This window comes from Manacus candei, unplaced genomic scaffold, assembly GCF_025592945.1.
Source record: "Manacus candei isolate 608988 ecotype Guabito, Panama unplaced genomic scaffold, ASM2559294v1 h1tg000169l, whole genome shotgun sequence".
NCBI classification, from domain to species: domain Eukaryota; kingdom Metazoa; phylum Chordata; class Aves; order Passeriformes; family Pipridae; genus Manacus; species Manacus candei.
The window spans coordinates 1,253,627-1,271,327 of NW_026138217.1; the positions used below are offsets into that span (position 1 = coordinate 1,253,627).

Below are 17,701 nucleotides of genomic sequence, written 5' to 3' on the forward strand. Positions count from 1 at the left end.
CTGCAAACCCATTAGTAACACCTCCCCACATTAAACCTGAGTGGTACTTCCTATTTGCATATGCCATCCTACGATCAATCCCCAACAAATTAGGAGGAGTCCTAGCCCTAGCCGCCTCCGTCTTAATTCTATTTCTAGCCCCATTCCTCCACATGTCAAAGCAACGAACTATAACCTTCCGACCTCTCTCCCAACTTCTATTCTGAATCCTAGTAACAAATCTTTTAATCCTTACATGAATCGGTAGCCAACATCCATTTATTATCATCGGACAACTCGCCTCAACTACCTACTTCACAATCATTCTCATCTTATTCCCCATTACTAGTCTCCTAGAAAATAAGATACTCAACCTCTAACCACTCTAATAGTTTATAAAAAACGTTGGTCTTGTAAACCAAAGACTGAAGGCCGCCCCCTTCTTAGAGTTTTCCAAAAAATATCCAAGCACCCCCCAACTTTCCAATCAACACGTACATCAAGGGGAGGGGCCCCCCCCTCCCCCCATACCCTACAGTATGTATTACATTGCATAGCATCCTCCACCACATTAGACATAACATGCATGTAGGAAAATCTGACATACTATTATTGCAAAAACCATCCAAATTTCCATACTATCTCCCATACAATCCAAAACTTGTCATTCACAGATCTAGGCACATTCCCACACAAGGACATAACATGTCATGTTCTAGGAATAATCCCGCCAAACGAACTAAAACCTAAAACTGCTAATTTTCGCATAAAATCCTTCTCAATACGAGGAACGTCACAGAACCTAAAATCCATGGTCCATGGACCACTCACCACTTAACCTTGCTCTATGTACCAACCAAGAAGTGCTGGGTTATTTATTAGTCGTACTCCTCACGAGAAACCAGCAACCCGGCGTTAGTAATGTCCAGCTTCAGGTGTATTCTTTCCCTTTCCACCAATAACCCACTCTCATAACTTGCTCTTTGTCGCCTCTGGTTCCTCGGTCAGGGCCATAACTTGCTTAATTTTCCTAAACTTGCGCTCCGTTACTAATGGTTGGGGATGCTCGGCCAACCTGGACCTTGTGATCGCGGCATTTTCTCTCTTCTAAACTTTGGGGGGTTTTTTTTGGGGTAGATCTCAATAAGCCCTTCAGAGTGCTCCGCCAGGGGGCTCCCATATATGGTTGACATGTACCCCTTATGGTCGGCGAGAGGTTTTCTCACTTTCCCGTGAAAATTAATGATATGGTTTCAAGTGTTATTCGGTCTCATACTGTTGCACTGATGCACTGTCACGTGCTGTTGGCTTGGTTTTTCCATTACGTCTCTCATCAAGTTGCAATTTAATTAATGCACGCCAGACATATTTTTGTCGTCAATTTCACAAAAAATTACAAAAATTCTGTCATTTTTTGCAATGATCTAGGGACTTTCCCTCTATTCATCATTAATTTTTGTTTTTAAATTTTTTAACAAAAATTTCAAATTTTACAAATTTTCCATTCCCCTAATTTTCCAATTAAGACATTTGCATCATTAATTTGTTAAATTTTTTTAACACACTTTAATCTACCCCATCATTTCCTTTCATCATTCATTTGTTCATTTGTTTGTTTACACTTTAATCTACCCCATCATTTCCTTTCATCATTCATTTGTTCATTTGTTTGTTTACACTTTAATCTACCCCATCATTTCCTTTCACCCTCTTACCTCCCCAATTAATCGCCCCCACTACTCTAACTAATATTCCACCCACATACACCTTTAACAGTTGGTCCCAAACTTTTTTACAACCCTTCAGAAAAAAAGGAATCAAACCTTTATCACCAACTCCCAAAGCTGGCATTTTCATTAAACTATTCTCTGAACCACACCTCCTTAAACCGCCCGAATTGCCCCACCAGACAACCCTCGTACAAGTTCTAGCACAACAAACAACGTCAGCAACAGACCCCAGCCCGCAATTAAAAATTGTCCCACCCCCCAAGAATAAAACATAGCCGCTCCCTCAAAATCCAACCGAATAGATAAAACACCCCCACTATCCACCGTGTTTATCCCTAACCACTCTAACTCAGATAGCCCTATAATAAACACCTGATATGGTTTGAAGCTGGCTCCCTGTCAAGTCTCCAAACCTTACCACCAGAGTTCCTCCCCCCTCCCTCAAACCTCAGGGAAAAGAGGGAGAAACAAAAACGAAAGAAAACCTGAAACGAGAGAGAGACAACCAAAGTGAGATATATAAATATATTTGCACTTATATACAATTAAAAATAAGGGAAAGGGAAGGGGGAAGGGAAAAAGAACAAAACCAAAATATTATATATATATAAATATCCCAATTAGCAGCCCAATATCTATCCACTAAAAGAGTTAGCAAAGAAATAGCTCACTACTCTCCTGGGACAACCGAGGGTCGCTCCGGAACGATCGCCGGCAACCTCTGTCTCCCAAGGTCGACAAGGCCCAACCAGGCCTCGCTCCCCAACACGGCAGACTCAACAGCAGGGAACCTGCACCTCCAAGCCGCCGGAAGGAAAGAGAACGAAAGCCTCTCCTCCTTTCTTCTTATATCCCAGTTTACGTAAAAATCGTAGGGAATACTGGGTAAATCTGGACCCTTCCTTGGTTACAAACTGGTCACCAAGGAAGGCCTAGCCCAAACCACCACAACACCCCACCCCCCAACACTAAAACTAACCCAGCACCATACCCAACAACCTGCCAGTCCCCTCAGGTCTCAGGAAATGGATCTGCTGCCAATGAAACCGAATACACAAAAACCACTAACATCCCACCTAAATATACCAGAAATAACACTAGTGATACAAAAGACACCCCCAAACTCATTAACCATCCACACCCTACAATAGACGCCAACACTAACCCCACTACTGCATAGTATGGAGAAGGATTGGAAGCAACTGCTAGTCCTCCCAAAATAAAACTAACACTTAAAAATAGTATAAAGTACGTCATAACAATTCCTGCTTGGCCTCTATCCAAGACCTTTGGCCTGAAAAACCATCCTTGTAATTTCAACTACAAGAACATAAAACCTTAACAAACCCGCCCACAACACTACAATCCTGCCCCTTTCTACTCTTCTAACTTCTCAACAACACATTTTTGTTATCCACTAGAACTACTTCTCCAACCACTAAACAAATCCTAAATCAATAGCAACTATTACTACAACTAAAACAAGCCCCAATAATAATCACTATGCCTATAACAGCCTTAGTCCTTGTAGCTTACAATAAAGCATAACACTGAAGATGTTAAGACGGCTATTACACATACCCAAGGACAAAAAAGACTTAGTCCTAACCTTACAGTTAGTTCTTGCCAAATATATACATGCAAGTATCTGCATCCCAGTAAAAATGTCCTCAGCACCTTAAAAAGACAGCAGGAGCAGGCATCAGGCACACCACTCCAATTGTAGCCCAAAACGCCTTGCCTAGCCACACCCCCACGGGTTTTCAGCAGTAATTAATATTAAGCAATAAGTGTAAACTTGACTTAGTTAAAGCAACTTACCAGGGTTGGTAAATCTTGTGCCAGCCACCGCGGTCACACAAGAAACCCAAATTAACTTTATACGGCGTAAAGAGTGGTTTTTCATTATCACTTCAACTAAGACTGAAATGTAACCAAGCTGTTATAAGCACAAGATGCATCCAATACTCCCATAGAAATGATCTTAGCTTCATGATCAACAAAACTCCACGAAAGCCAGGACACAAACTGGGATTAGATACCCCACTATGCCTGGCCCTAAATCCCAATGTTTTCACCACTTAAGCATCCGCCTGAGAACTACGAGCACAAACGCTTAAAACTCTAAGGACTTGGCGGTGCTCCAAACCCACCTAGAGGAGCCTGTTCTATAACCGAGAACCCACGATACACCCAACCATCCCTTGCCAAATCAGCCTATATACCGCCGTCGTCAGCCCACCCCTAAACTGAGGGTTTAACAGTGGGCACAACAGCAACATCCCACTAATAAGACAGGTCAAGGTATAGCTCATGAGATGGTAGAAATGGACTACATTTTCCAGCATAGAATACCTCACGACAAGGAGTGTGAAATCACTCCTAAAAGGCGGATTTAGCAGTAAAGCAGGATAATAATGCCTCCTTTAAGCTGGCTCTGAAGCACGTACATACCGCCCGTCAGCCTCCTCACAAGCTAGGATTAATTTTATTTATAATAAACCCCTAAGCTAGAGATGAGGCAAGTCGTAACAAGGTAAGTGTACCGGAAGGTGCACTTAGTCTACCAAGACGTAGCTATAACTAAAGCATTCAGCTTACACCTGAAAGATATCTGTTCCATATCAGATCGCCTTGAAGCCTAACTCTAGCTCTTCTACCAGATTACATAGAAACTAAGTTAATACTACCCATTAAATCAAAACATTCTCTCACTCAACCTAGTATAGGCGATAGAAAGGTAAACTCAAGACGCAATAGAGATCATGTACCGTAAGGGAAGAATGAAAGAGTAATGACAAACCAAGCAATAAATAGCAAAGACCAACCCTTGTACCTTTTGCACCATGATTTAGCGAGAACTACCCAAGCAAAACGCCAATTTAAGCTTGCTTCCCCGAAACCCAAGCGAGCTACTTACGAGCAGCTATCTACTGAGTAAACCCGTCTCTGTTGCAAAAGAGTGGGAAGACTCGTTAGTAGTGGTGAAAAGCCAATCGAGCTGGGTGATAGCTGGTTGCCTATGAAATGAATCTTAGTTCCCTCTTAATTCACCTCCCAGGACTACACTCAACCCACATGAAGCGAATTAAGGGCTATTTAAAGGAGGTACAGCTCCTTTAAAAAAGAATACACTCTCCCCTAGCGGATAAATTTAATTACAGCTTAATTGTGGGCCTTCAAGCAGCCACCATTAAAGAATGCCTCAAAGCTCCTCACCTAAAAAAATCTAAACTTCCTCATGACTCCCTCTTCCCCAATAGGCCAACTTATATTAAATAAGAGAATTTATGCTAAAATAAGTAACTAGGGATCCCCTCTATGGCGCAAGCTTACATTACAACATTATTAACAATCCACAGGATATTTTTTAACCTTAACAAGACCTTATACCCAAAACTCTGTTAACCCACCTATGGAGCGCCCCCAAAGACGAGTAAAATCTGTAAAAGGAACTAGGTAAATCCAAGGCCCGACTGTTTACCAAAAACATAGCCTTTAGCAAACCAAGTATTAAAGGTGAAGCCTGCCCAGTGACAATTCGTTCAACGGCCGCGGTATCCTAACCGTGCAAAGGTAGCGCAATCAATTGTCCCATAAATCGGGACTTGTATGAATGGCTTAACGAGGTCTTAGCTGTCTCCTACAGATAATCAGTGAAATTGATCTTCCCGTGCAAAAGCAGGAATAACCCCATAAGACAAGAAGACCCTGTGGAACTTTAAAATCTGCTACCACTCCCATAAACAATACTCACCCACAGGGTCCACTCCCCCGGGATTTTGCTGGTGTGCATTTTTTGGTTGGGGTGACCTTGGAGACAAACTTAACCTCCAAATATCAGACAATCCATCTTAACCAAGAACTACCCATCAACGTGCTAATAGTAACCAGACCCAATATAATTGATTAATGAACCTAGCTACCCCAGGGATAACAGCGCAATCTCCTTCAAGAACCCACATCGACAAGGAGGTTTACGACCTCGATGTTGGATCAGGACATCCTAGTGGTGCAACCGCTACCAAGGGTTCGTTTGTTCAACGATTAACAGTCCTACGTGATCTGAGTTCAGACCGGAGTAATCCAGGTCGGTTTCTATCTATGTTACAACTCCTTCTAGTACGAAAGGATCAAAGAAGTAAGGTCTATGCCACAAGCATGTCTTCGCACCCAGTAATGAACCCAACTAAATTACTAAGAGCTCCACCATAACCCCCTCCTAGAAAAGGACCGCTAACGTGGCAGAGCTTGGCAAATGCAGAAGGCTTAAGCCCTTTACCCAGAGGTTCAAATCCTCTCCCTAGCTCCAACACAAACCACATGACAATTCACTTAACCCTCACTTACTTTATTATATCAATATCCTATGCTCTCTCCATCCTCATCACCGTAGCATTTCTTACCCTAGTTGAACGTAAGATTCTAAGTTATATGCAAGCCCGAAAAGGGTCTAATATTGTAGGACGATTTGGCCTCTTACAACCTATAGCAGATGGAGTAAAGCTATTCATTAAGGAACCAATTCGTCCATCAACTTCATCCCCTTACTTATTTATATCTACTCCTATCTTAGCCCTTCTCCTAGCAATTACAATCTGAACACCACTTCCCCTACCCTTTCCCCTTACTGACCTAAACCTTGGCATACTCTTCCTTCTAGCTCTATCTAGCTTGGCAGTCTACTCAATTCTATGATCAGGGTGAGCCTCTAACTCAAAATATGCCTTAATCGGCGCCCTCCGAGCAGTCGCACAAACTGTCTCTTACGAAGTTACCCTAGCCATTATTCTCCTATCCGTAATTATCCTTAGTGGTAACTACACCCTCAATACCCTAGCTACAACTCAAGAACCTCTCTACCTCATTTTCTCCTCCTGGCCCTTAGCAATAATATGATATATCTCCACTCTTGCCGAAACAAACCGCGCTCCATTTGACCTGACAGAAGGAGAATCTGAACTAGTCTCAGGGTTCAACGTAGAATATGCTGCAGGGCCATTCGCCGTGTTTTTCTTGCCGAATATGCTAATATTATACTAATAAATGCACTCACAACCATTCTATTCCTAAACCCCAGCTCACTTAATCTCCCTCAAGAACTCATTCCCCCTACTTTAGCTACAAAAACCCTCCTCCTTTCTGCAGGATTCTTATGAATCCGCGTCTCTTACCCTCGATTCCGATATGATCAACTCATACATTTGCTTTGAAAAAACTTCTTACCCCTAACATATGCCTATGGCATACCAGCCTTCCTATCTCCTATGCAGGCCTACCCCCCTACCTAAGACACTCAAGGAAATGTGCCTGAATCCAAAAGGGTTACTATGATAAAGTAAACATAGAGGTATACCAATCCTCTCATTTCCTAATTTTAGAAAAGTAGGAATCGAACCTACACTAAAGGAATCAAAATCCTCTATACTCCCTCTATATTATTTTCTAGTAAGGTCAGCTAATTAAGCTATCGGGCCCATACCCCAAAAATGATGGTTTAACTCTACCTTAAACCCCAAACCGTAAACCCTAAAACCTAAACCCTAACCCTTGCTAACCTTAACCCTAACCCTAACATCTCATAGCAGAGGGAGGGAGGGGCCTGATTCCTCATCAGATATATCAACAGTCAAAAGCCTGTAAGCTCAGCTCTTGCCTTTTCAGGGCTTCACACCGTCAGCACTGGAGGGAGGGAGGGGCCCGACTGCTCATCAGAGGTATCATGCAAGTCAAAAGCCTGAAAAGTCTCCTAGAATGCATAAATCATTAACCATTTCAGTCTCTGACAATTGGTCCACACAGAAACTGCAAGCTATGCCCAAAGCCTCTTCCCTAATCTTAGAAGAGAGACTGCAACCCTCGAGATGTTGGAGGCTCGAGGCATGGTCCGTGACACTAATCATGGCTATAACTCATAACTTCTTGGAGTATGGGGACTTCCCTCCTTCACCCCCGGCAGATCAAGGCCACCACTTCAACTGACAGACATGGAAACATCGCTGGACCCCGTGGGCAGTGACTATATACATCTGTCCACTCTCAGTTTTTCTTTCTCTTACTCTCCCTTGCTCTTCTCCTGCCTTTCTCTCCCCTATGCATTTTCTTCCCCCCCCCCAAAGGTTATCTCTGTGTCACATTGTGGTATGACAGCACCCAAACTGCTAGCATGCCTGTTGATACAGAACTGTTAAAATAAACCTTGCCAGTATATGTTTTCAGACACCGATTATTTAGTGTCGTTTCACTTTAATCCACCCCAAGGGAATTATTAATAAAAACCTGAGTTACCCCCTCTCCCCTTTTCCTGGGGCGGGTTGTAACACCAATCAGCACTGACTCCGCCCAGTAGGCGGAACCAGTAACGCAGAACAATCAACACGGACTCCACCTCTTGACTCCACCCAGTGGGCGGGGCCAGTGCTCTATAGAAGCAGAGTACATACCGGACGGCGGTGGGTATTCTGCCAGACACGCAACAGAACAGCAACAGCAAAAGCAGAGACCCAAGAGAAAAAGCAAAAGATTCTGACAGCGGTGGGCACTGAATCGGGCTTATAGCCCAGAAGGGGTTTACTGGGCACCACTGCGTTCCTGGAATGAGGTAAACCCGCGATAGTTAGATCGCGCATTGAGACAGATTCTGACTAACCCTAACCCCAACCCTAACCCCTAACCCTTACCCTAACCCTAACCCTAACCCTAACCCTAAACCCTAACCCCAACCCTAACCCTTACCCTAACCCTAACCCTAACCCTAGTAGCTTGCAGTCTCTTTTTTAAAGTTAGGGTTAGGGAATTGGTTTTGTGCATAGCTTCCAGTCTCTTTTTTAAGATTAAGGTTAGGGAACAGGGTTTGCACATAGCTTGCATTCTCTTTTTTAGGATTAGGGTCAGGGAATCGGGTTTGCGCATAGCTTGCAGTCTCTTTTTTAAGGTTAGGTTCAGAGAAAAGGGTTTGCGTATAGCTTGCAGTCTCTTTTTTAAGGTTAGGGTTAGGGAAAAGGGTTTGCGCATAGTTTGCAATCTCTTTTTTAAGGTTAGGGTTAGGGAAGAGAGTTTGCGCATAACTTGCAGTCTCGTTTTTAGGGTTAGGGTTAGGGAAAAGGGTTTGCGCATAGCTTGCATTCTCACTTTTAAGGTTAGGGTTAGGGAAAAAGGTTTGCGCATAGCTTGCAGTCTCTTGGTTAGGGTTAGGGTTAGGGAACAGGGTTTGCGCATAGCTTCCAGTCTCTCTTTTAATGTTGGGGTTAGGGGACAGTGCTCTATAGAAGTAGAGTACATACTGGACGGCGGTGGGTATTCTGCCAGACACACAACTGAACAGCAACAGCAAAAGCAGAGACCCAAGAGAAAAAGCAAAAGATTCTCACAGCGGTGGGCAATGAATCGGGCTCATAGCCTGAGAGGGGCTTATTGGGCACCACTGCGTGTCCAGAATGGGCTAAAACCGCGATTGTTAGATCGTGCACTGAGACAAATTCTTCCAAATCCTAACCCTTACCCATACCCCTAACCCCAACCTTAACCCTAACCCTAACAGTAACCCTGTCTTTTGCTAACCCTAAACCTAACCCTAACCCTAACTTTTACTAACTCTAACTCTAACCCTAAATTTCCTAACCCTAACCCTAACCCTTTCTAACCCTAACCCTAACTCAAAACCTAACCCTAACCCTAACCCTAACCCTAACCTTAAACCCTAACCCTAACCCTAACCCTAACACTAAACCCTAAACCAAAAGGAAACTTCCTTTGCTATGCCTACTGGGCGGAGTCAGTGCTGATTGGTGTTACAACCCGCCCCAGGAAAAGGGGAGAGGGGGGAACTCAGGTTTTTATTAATAATTCCCTTGGGGTGGATTAAGGTGAAACGACACTAAATAATCGGTGTCTGAAAACATATACTGGCAAGGTTTATTTTAACAATTCTGTATCAACAGGCATGCTAGCAGTTTGGGAGTTGGGCTATCAGTTGGGAGGCATGGCTGAAAATAGGAAACAACAGCCCTAATTCCCAGGAAAGAAAGCCTGGAAGCTTTGGCTTTGTGGTGCAGTTGGTGGGCCACACTGGGCACTCCATGGGCAGGCAGCAAGAGTTTTCTGGATCTGGGAGTCAATCTGGGGGCCTCGGAGTGTTTGAGGGGAAGTTGGGAGTGTCCTGTGGGACCAGGATGGGATTTGAGGGCTCCTGGAGGGGCTGGGACGGGTGTATACTGCGGGCATCGTCTAGTATTGATGGGGGTAATCAGTGAGCTGACTGTTTCATAATCATCCAAATTTTAACATACAATATGATTATTAGAATAAAAAGCAAAAAGGTAATATCAACAAAACAGTAACAGGGTGAAGCTCTTGGTTGAAGACTGGTTTCTTCTTTTTCTCCAGTGATTTTAATTCTTTTTCGTCTGGGTTTTAATCCCATCTTTGGCATTTTGCTGCGAACATTTTGTCCCCATATCCATTGGAAATTGTATTAACTGTTGATGAGAACAAAGTGGAATCCCAAGGTATGTGATATATTGATAGGATTTCACTGGTAGGCTTTTAATTTGTCCAGGTTTATCGCCATAATGCTTCTGCTCTTTAACCACTTGAATCAGAATGAATTGAGTTGTTTTCTGGGTCGAGTTCTCTTTTTGAGTCCAAGGTTTTTTAGTGGATTCAGTATCAGGCACAAAGGAAATTGAGGGAGGTAAAGAATAATCTTCCCTTTGTTCATTATCACAGGGATCACTCAGTCTATTTTCATCAATGTGAGGAAAGCTGGGAGACTCTAGAAACATCAGTTGAACTTCAAATTCTCCTTGTTTCTTTCTCTCCTGAGACTTAGAATCAGGGTTCTCTGTGGTTTCCCAAGTCTCAATGCCAGGGTAAGACACTGGTTTATGAAGTTGCCTGACCAAACCAGGAGCCTGTTTTTTTAGCAACAGTTTTCTCTCTGCACTCTGGCGCAACAAGACTTTGAAGGTGGTCAACCTCAGTTTGAAGCAGTTCATTTTTAGCAACAAGTTTATCCGATTTTTCTCCTGTTTCCCTCTTAAAGGCTAATGATGACTTCAGCACCACATTTTCTGATTTCAAAACAGTAGATTTAACATCAGAAATCCATTCATGACTTCCCTGTCAGCACTCCATCCAAATGTCTGTGCTCTCACTTTGACCTGAGAGAAACCTGCCTCAGGCAGGTGGAAAAGGGCAGATAAAGAAAAAACAGATGGGTCCAGCAGAAGTGATGCTGCTTCTGTCAAAAGCAGAGCAGAGACCGAAAGCACTTTAGGAAGTTGCTTACAGAAGCACTTGTGCATTCCAAGTTACAGCTCAGGAGTCTCAGTGACTTGTCCAACATGAGAGTTTCTTTTCCATTTCTCAACCCCCAGATTCCTCAGGAGTAGGAAACTGGAAACACAGACTGAGAAAAGCTCCATTCCTTCCTAATAATTGTGCTTTGTCCTTCCCATTTGACAGTGCTCTTGGAAATGTGCTGGTGTGATCTGGATCTGTGAGCAGCCCTGACCTCCCAGAGCACTCATCCAATGGCAGGAAGACCCCACCTGGCTCCTGCTGGGGTTCTTGCCACCACGACCCAGTATGAGTCAATGGAATGGGGAGCAGGGTGGTGGGACCAGTAAGGACCAGTTAAGGGGGTTGGGGGCACTTCAGCATCTCTATCAAGGTCAGACCAGTACAGAGCAGCATAGACCAGTATAGATCGGTATAGACCAGTATAAACCAGTATGGACCAGTATAGACCAATATGGGTCACTGGAATGGGGAATGGGGCAGTGGGACTGATAAGGACCAGTTAAGGGGCTTGGGGGCACTTCAGCATCTCCATCAAGGTCAGACCATTATAGACCAGTATAGACCAGTGTAGACCAGTATAGACCAGTATAGACCAGTAAAAAACCAGTATGGACCAGTATGGACCAGTATGGACCAGTACAGGTCACTAGAACAGCGAGCAGGGTGGTGGGACCAGTAAGGACCAGTTAAGGGGGTTGGGGGCACTTCAGCATCTCCATCAAGGTCAGACCAGTACAGACCGGTACAAACCAGTATGGACCAGTATAGACCAGTATAAACCAGGGTAGAGCAGTATAAACCGATATAAACCACTACGGGTCACTGAAACAGGGAATGGGGTGGTGGGATCAGTAAGGACCAGTTAAGGGGGTTGGGGGCGCTTCATCATCTCCATCAAGGTCAGACCAGTACAGACCAGTATAAACCAGTATAGATCAGTATGGACTGGTATAGACCGGTAGAGACCAGTATAAACCAGTACAGACCGGTACGGGTCATTGGAATGGGGAATGGGGCAGTGGGACCAGTAAGGACCAGTTAAGGGGGTTGGGGGCACTTCAGCATCTCCATCAAGGTCAGACCAGTACAGACAAGTATAAACCAGGGTAGAGCAGTATAAACCAGTATAAACCAGTACGGGTCCCTGGAACGGGGAATGGGGTGGTGGGACCAGTAAGAACCAGTTAAGGGGGTTGGGGGCGCTTCAGCATCTCCATCAAGGTCAGGTCAGTATAAACCAGTATAGACCCGTATAGACCAGTATGGGCCAGTATAAACCGGTATAAACCAGTATGGACCAGTACAGGTGACTGGAACGGGGAATGGGGTGGTGGGACCAGTAAGGACCAGTTAAGGGGGTTGGGGGTACTTCAGAATCTCTGTCAACGTCCGACCAGTACAGACCAGTATAGACCAGTATAGATTAGTATAAACCAGTATGGACCAGTATAGACCGATATAAACCAGTACAGGTCACTGGAACACGGAATGGGGTGGTGGGACCAGTAAGGACCAGTTAAGGGGGTTGGGGGCACTTCAGCATCTCCATCAAGGTCAGACCAGTACAGACCAGTATAAACCAGGATAGACCAGTATAAACCAGTATGGACCAGTACGGGTCACTGGAACGCGGAATGGGGTGGTGGGACCAGTAAGGACCAGTTAAGGTAGAACTCAGCTGGGACTTAGTGGTTTGGGGGTGGGCGTGTCCCTCCTTTAGGTGGGCGTGGTCTCTCCCTGGTGGGCGTGTCCCATCCCAAGGTGGCCAGAGACTCTGTAAGTGGGCGTGTCTTTTGCATCCTCTCCCCCTCCCTGAACTGGGAGCTCAACTGGGACTTACTGGGTTTTGGGTGGGCGTGTCCCCTCCCAATGATGGACCCACTTTCAGCCCCTCCCCCCACCTTTAAGGGCCCCCCCAAAGCCTCTCCCCCCCCTTCCTGCACCTCCCCAACCCTCAGGGTCCCTCCTGTCCCTCCCCCACCCTCAGGGTCCCTTCCTTCCCCTCCCCCCAGTGAACCTGTTACCCCTCCCCCACTCTCAGGAGCCCTCCCTGCCCCTCCCCCACCTTCAGGGGCCCTCAGGACCCCTCCCCCAACCTCAGAGACTCTCCTGCCCCTCCCCCACCCTCGGGGAACTTCCTACCCTTCCCCCACCCTCAGGGACCCTCAGGGCCCCTCCTTCACTTTCGGGGTCCCTCCCTGCCCCTCCCCAACCCTCAGGACCCTCCTGCCCCTCCCCCCACCTCGGGGTCCCTCCTGCCCCTCCCCCACCCTCAGGGACCCGCCTACCCCTCCCCAACCCTCAGGGACGGTCCTGCCCTTCCCCCACCCTCAGGGAACCTCCTGCCCTTCCCCCATGCTCAAGGACCATCCTGCTCCATCCCCACCCTCAGTGTTCCCTCCTTCCCCTCCCCCCCCCACTGGGGCCGTTACTGGTCCCTTACTGGTCTGTACTGGAAAGGGAGAGGGGAGGGGCCGCGCCCTCGAGGCCCCTCCCCCCCAGACACGTCACCGGGTCCCAAAAATAGCCCCGGGGGCCCAAACTGGAGGGGGGACCTGGAGCCGCACCCAGTGTGACCAGTTCAGGTACTGGGAGGGACTGGGAGGGAACTGGGAGGGACTGGGAGGGACTGGGAGGGGGAAGGGTTTCCCCCCCTCCCCCCCCTCCGTGTCCTTGGGGTGACCTTGGGGAGGGAGGGGGATGGGCCACTCCCAGTGGCTCCCAGTAGCTCCCAGTAACCCCAGTAATGCCTCTGGTATCTCCAGTGACCCCCCCAGTAACCCCAGTGACCCCCCCAGTAGCTCCTAGTAGCTCCCAGTAACCCCAGTGTCTATCCCAGTAGCTCCCAGTAACTCCCAGTAATCCTAGTGTCCATCCCAGTAACTCCCAGTAACCCCAGTGTCCACCCCAGTAGCTCCCAGTAACCCCAGTGTCCATCCCAGTAACCCCAGTGACCCCCCCAGTAGCTCCCAGTAACTCCAGTGTCCATCCCAGTAACCCCAGTAACCCCCCCCGTAGCTTCCAGTAACTCCCAGTAACACCCAGTGTCCCCCCCAGTGCCTCCCAGTATGTCCCAGTTTAACCCCGTTCCCCCCCCCATGGGCCCTGGGCCGGGTGGGGGAGGGGCGGGCTCACATTTCCATGGCAACATCCCTTTCCCTCTGGCCCAGTTTCTCCCAGTTCCTCCCAGTTTAACCCAGTTTTTCCACATTTTTCCCCATTTTTCCACATTTCCCCCCATTTTCCACATTTTTCCCAGATTTTCCCCCATTTTTCCACATTTTCCTGAATTTTTCCCCATTTCCCCCCCAGTTTCCAGATTTTTCCCAATTTTCCTACATTTTCCCAGATTTTTTCCCATTTTTCCCCCATTTTCCCAGATTTTTCCCCATTTTGTCCAGATTTTCCCAGATTTTCCCCCCATTTTCCCAGATTTTTCCCCATTTTTTCCACATTTTTCCCACAGTTTCACACATTTTCACACATTTTTCTCCAGACTTTCCCAGATTTTTTTCCCATTTTTTCCACATTTTCCCCGATTTTTTCTCACATTTTTCCCAGATTTGCCCAGATTTCTTCCCCCATTTTCCTGGATTTTTCCCAGAATTTCCCAGATTTTCCCTATTTTTCCAAAATTTTTTTTATCTTTCCCCATTTTTCCCCATTTTCTGGATTTTCTCCCATTTTTTCCACATTTTCCCAGATTTTTCCCCATTTTTCCCCGATTTTCCCAAGATTTTTTCCCATTTTTTTAAATCTTTCCCCAGATTTCTCCCACATTTTCCCAGATTTTTCCTTATTTTTTCCCCATTTTCCCAGATTTTTCCCAGATTTTTCCTCCACTTTTCCCAGAATTTCCCACATTTTCCCAGATTTTTCCCACATTTTTTCCCATTTTTCCCACATTTTCTCAGATTTTTCTCCAGATTTTCTTCCAGATTTTCCCACATTTTCCCACATTTTCCCACATTTCCCCCCATTTTTCTTGATTTTTCCCGATTTTCCCTATTTTCCGGATTTTTTTCCCATTTTTTCCCATTTTCACACATTTCTCCTCATTTCCCCCCATTTTCACCAATTTCTCCTCATTTCCCCCATTTTCCCACAGTTTTTCCCAATTTTCTCACATTTTCCCAGATTTTTTCCCACATTTTCCCAGATTTTCTCCCTATTTCCCCAGATTTTTCCTCATTTTTCCCATTTTTTCCCAGATTTTTTCCCAATTATTTTCCCCATTTTCCCAGATTTCCCCCATTTTTTCCCACATTTCCCCAGATTTTTTCCCAATTTCCCCCCATTTTCCATGATTTTTCCCACATTTTTTCCACATTTTCCCAGATTTTTCCTCATTTTCCCCCATTTTTCCCACATTTTTCCCCATTTTTCTCAGATTTTTTTCCCCATGTTTCCAGATTATCCCAGAATATTCCCCATTTTTCCCCCATTTTTTCCCTATTTTACCAGATTTTTCCCATTTTTTCCCCTTTCCCCCCCATTTTTTCCACATTTTTCCCAGATTTTCTCCCATTTTCCCCAGAATTTCCCAGGTTTTTTCCCAATTTTTCCTCATTTTCCCAGTTTTTTCCCAATTTTTTCCCCATTTTCCCGGATTTTTTCTCCATTTCCCCCCATTTTCCCAGATTTCCCCCCCATTTTTCCCACATTTTCCCAGATTTTCACACATTTTTCCCCATTTTCCCCCTTTTTTCCTCATTTTTCCATATTTTCCCATATTTTCCCCCATTTTCCCCAGAATTTCCCCCATTTTTCCCCATTTCTCCGGATTTTTCTCACATTTTTCCCAGAATTTTCCGCAATTTCCCCATTTGCCCACATTTTCCCACATTTTTCACCATTTTCCTGATTTGCCCCCCATTTTTCCCACATTTTCACAGATTTTTCTCCAGATTTCCCCCACATTTTTCCCCCATTTCCCCACATTTTCTTGAATTTTTGGGTCCCCAGTTTTCCAAATTTCCCAAATTTCCGCAGTGGGAAAAAATGGGGGGAAAAAACCAGGAATTTTAGGGAAAATGGGGAAAAATTGGGGAAAAAAGTGGGAAATTTGGTGAACACAAATGAAAAAATGGGAAAAATGGGGGAAAATTTGAGAAAAAAGTGGGAAATTTGGGGAAAATTGATAAAAATGGGGAAAAATGGGGGGAAATTTAGGAAAACTGGGGGAAAGTCCGGGAAAATGTGGAAAAACGGGGGAAATTTTGGGGAAAAAGTCAGAAATTTGGGGAAATGGGGGATTTTGAGGGGAAATGGAGGGAAAACTGGGAAAAAAGTAAGAAATTTGGGGAAAACGGGTGAAAAATCAGGAAAAATGGGGGATAATTGGGAAAAATTAGGGGAAATTTAGGAAAAAATTGGGAAAAACTTGGGTGTCCCCACCAGGTTCGGCCCCACCATGGCCCCGATAGCCCCGGGATCAGGTGAGACCCCTACCCCATGCCCTGACCCCTCCCCCTCCCCGAGGTCACTGCCCTGACTCCCCGAGTCCAGGCTGTGACCCCTCCCCCACCCCGTGGCCCCTCCCACACTTTATGGCCCCTTCCCCACTCTCAGACCCTTCCCCCACTTTATGGCCCCTCCCCCACTCTGTGGCTCCTCCCCCACTCTCTGACCCCTCCCCCATTCTGGGACTCCTCTCCCACTCTGTGGCCCCTCCCCCACTTTACAGCCTCTCCCCCACTCGGTGACCCCTCCCCCACCGACAGCTTCTCCCTACAGAGAGAACAGCCAACACACTATTTCACTTCTCACTTTAACAAAGCTCTTTTCTCCTTCAAGCCCCTCAAAGGCGCCAAGGCCACATAGGAGGCCACACACAAACAGTACTCCTCTTCCCACTTGACTACACCTTCTCCCTCACTGTTCTACAGGGAACACCAGGAATCTGCTCGCAGAGGCCTCTCCTTTCCCAGCAGTAGCTCAGCACAAGGAGCTAAAGGAGCTCAAGCCTTAGGCCACAAGAGCTGACAGCGAGGAAACTTTGGGAGCAAACTAATGCTGCTAACACGGACCCAGCTGAATCCAGCACACAATCACAGAATCCAAGAGTCCTTCAGCTTGGAAAAGACCTCCAAGCTCACTGAGTCTTGTGCAGCCCCTCCCCGACTGCCTGCAGGGACTGGATGATGCTTTGCACAAGCACCAAAAGGAATGTTGTGAAAGCCATGGCCTGCAGGAGGACACAGAGAAGGGCTTGGTTGGGGCTGGGAAGGAGGGAGCTGGCGCTGGGGGAGCGGGGATGGAGCCTCGGGGATGTGGCGCAGCAAGGACAGGGGCCCAGGCAGCTGGCAGGCGGCAAGGCCTCACCCCCTGCCCCAGCAGCAGCATCGGGCCCTGCCCAAGGCGCTCCTGCCAGGGGCTGGGCCCTGCAGGCAGGGGCAGAACCCACTCCCTGGGGCGGCCTTGCTGCCCAGGCCCTCGTCCGGCCCAGCCTCTCCCTGTGTGCGTGCTCCCCACAGCACAGGCTGCACTGGGCAGCATCCCCTGATGGGCCCTGCAGAGCTGCCCCACGGGGACACTTCCCTTTTATGTCACAGGTGCCACAGCCTGTCCCAGCCAGCCCTGCCCATTGTCCCCACCCCAGCTCAGTGACTCACAGTGGCCCCTGGCAACCAAAGAACCAAAGCCCCACACCCCCAGAGTGCAGCCTTACCCATGTGCAAGGGGCCCCC

General features: G+C 46.6%; 2 long non-coding RNA genes across 2 annotated transcripts; one reads left to right on the forward strand and one right to left on the reverse strand.

Moving 5' to 3' along the window:
- Window positions 1–1,122: 1,122 nt before the first annotated feature.
- On the reverse strand, window positions 1,123–3,362 carry LOC127463696 (uncharacterized). The gene is made up of 2 exons (XR_007900915.1): window positions 2,664–3,362; window positions 1,123–2,081 (listed from the first exon to the last, which is right to left on the reverse strand). It is a non-coding gene; the product is annotated as an uncharacterized LOC127463696 (long non-coding RNA).
- A 10,080-nt stretch (window positions 3,363–13,442) lies between these two features.
- On the forward strand, window positions 13,443–17,368 carry LOC127463698 (uncharacterized). Its single transcript, XR_007900916.1, has 3 exons — window positions 13,443–13,597; window positions 16,413–16,450; window positions 16,901–17,368. It is a non-coding gene; the product is annotated as an uncharacterized LOC127463698 (long non-coding RNA).
- Window positions 17,369–17,701: the final 333 nt, after the last annotated feature.